The following is a 2,774-nucleotide window of genomic DNA, read 5'->3' on the forward strand; positions in this document are numbered from 1 at the left end:
AACAGGACACTGGGTTTAGGAGCCTCCCCGAGGCAAAGAACCTGTCTTTCCTGGGGAAACGCAGGACATCCAATCCTACAAGAGTCTGACGGCCCCCACTTTTCAAACAACGAAGACGCAACTAGATTTTAAAGTGCTAACTTTCACTACAGCAAGGTAGAGACATAGGAGCCCCAAACCTGTATGCAGGCACTTCTGGAATCCTGAAAATTCCCAAACACCTGTGTTATATAGAGATTAGGCGGCAAACAGAGAGGACACCTAGATTCAGAAATAGCAATTGTATAATTTCATCTCGGCTTCACTCCGTACAATAGATTTTTAGAAAACGGATATATTAATTAGCAGCGATCAAGCCTTGGATTAACTTTTTTGTGGTGGTGGGGGGGGTACAGTATTGACTTTGAAATAAACTCCTGGGGAAAAAATATGCCAAGAGCAGGCATGAGACATCGCTAACATACTAACCAGAAAGCAGTTTCACATATCTTACATATTTTCTTAAAAACATGTGGCTATCATTTTGTTAAAAATGTGTTTCCTTGTGAGTTATGAATATTCTTCTGCAAAGAGGAAAATCCATGTGAAGAACAGAAATGCACTTCTCCTTTTTTGGATCTTGGACTAACGTGTCTCTTGCACATAAATGGTATGTAAGAGTTTAGAAGTCAGAGAACACTCGTATCATTGTGAAATTCAAATCTGCATTTCCTCAAACATGACAATGGACAGGGGAGTACAAAATGTCATCCTAAACAAGCGTTCCCTAGTTCAGCGCTGACATGGGCTGGAACTGAAATTTCTCCGTGAAAAGGAGCAATGAGAAGTCCTCATTCTGATAGGTTTTCCAGGTCCCCGGGAGCACGTGGTCAGAGGACAAGGGGCAGCTTGCAGAGCTGAGCTGACAGGCCGCAGGCTGGCGTGCGCGTGCGTGGGTCTTCCTTAACAGGGCAAAAGGACAGCGGTGTGGGGCAGAGGGCAGCGGAGTCTCCCTCTTTGAAGGACGATTCTGCTTTCATCTCGTGCCGTTCTGTGGCCCTGCACTGTCTGCATCACCCATCAGAGGGGATCCCCCATGTACTGATGTATAAACTACACCCATCAGGGTTCGGTCTGTGGGAAGGTGTTTCATCCTTTCAGCCTAATTAAGTGCTGCAACCCACAGAAGCGGGTTCAAGGCAGGAACTTTCCAAAGGTCCCTAAACCACCAGGACGCTGTCTCCTCCAGCCCCTGAGGAGAACAGCTGAGGACAGTGACGCCACTCGCAGCAAACGCAGGTGGCGTGCCTGCCACGGAGCCATGTTCTCATTTTTGAGCTTGGAAGCTCTTCAAATAGACCTGTAACTGTTGGAACTTCACAGAGGAAAAGCAAAATATTAAAGCTCTTTTCTGTTGAAAAGTATCTGAACCTGAAATTAATTCATGTGCCAAATATTCTTCAACATTTTAAAAGAAAAAGCATTAATCACGCTTCCTAACTTCATTTTTTATTTATTGTTATTCCAAAACAGATGTGCCAGGATGAGATATTTCTAAAACCACAGTTCTCTATCCTCAAAATCCTGGTTGTGAGAAGGTTCTAGAAATCTCTCGTCAGAAGACTGTTTATCCACCACTAAAATATAAAGATCTGCCAGTACTCCACGCAAGATCTAAGTAACATTATATCTTTATAAAAATGTATATTTTCAAGGAATATTTTGCAAAGCAGCAGCTTTTATAATTAGGAAGTAAACCCAGATAATACAATAATGTCTTGTGTTTGCCTGCTAATAAAATTGAGAAAACTCACAACATGGATTATTGTTAAGATTTTTTTTTTCTTTTTCTGTAACCAAAATAAAAGTAGGCTTTCGACTCACCTGGAAGGCCTTTTGCTTAAACAGGCAGTTCACCAACACAGTTCAGTGGACTGTGCTTTCTGTGCAATTAGGAATTAAACAAACCCTTTTAGAGACCGTCCTGAGATGACATTTAATGTCAAAACCAAAATAAATAAACAAGAACAAAATTTGTAAAATTCCAATAATTGCAACTTTGGGGATATTTGTTCACCAGAATTAATCAACACTTCTAAAATATTTTAATACAAAATTATAAAAGAAAGTGCATTAAAAGCAGAACCTTTAAAACTCTGGCAAAATTACAATTGTTTTGAATACACTGACGACAGCCAGGTACACACGCTGACATTCTGGAAAACCTCAGGGTATATAATAAGTCCAGTATCACAAGGATAAGTCAAATAAGGCTTTTTTCCCTTAAAAAAATATACAATACACAAAGCAGTTTGAAAAAAAAGTAATATTATTTAACAGTTTTCTGACTTAAATATTTTCACATAACAAAAGTTTTTATATCACCATCGATATTACTTATATACATATCCAAAAGTGAACAAGAACAAAAAATCAAAGATGCCCTTTCAAAAAATAACAGTGAAATGTCTCTATTTTCAGGAATCTGAAATGAGCTCCTCTCTTAATATACAAAATCCATACAATATTTATAATAAAACTGCTCTCTCGTGAAACCAGGGAGGCAATGAGAGAAAATAAAGGCAATTATTTTTCAGGAAAACAAACAGAACCACCCCAGCTCTATGTTACAATGAAAAGAGATCCATTTATTAATAAAGTAAAGACAATACTGATCTGAAGTGCTCGTGGAGGTAAGAACTCTGACGCTCTCTGTAACTGGGTCAGTGCTTATATTTACAAAATATACTGCTCAGCCAGAGGCTCACATACCTGTGTATGTACATATGCATTTA

The sequence above is a fragment of the Hipposideros armiger genome, unplaced genomic scaffold (assembly GCF_001890085.2).
Source record: "Hipposideros armiger isolate ML-2016 unplaced genomic scaffold, ASM189008v1 scaffold_77, whole genome shotgun sequence".
Lineage (NCBI taxonomy): Eukaryota > Metazoa > Chordata > Mammalia > Chiroptera > Hipposideridae > Hipposideros > Hipposideros armiger.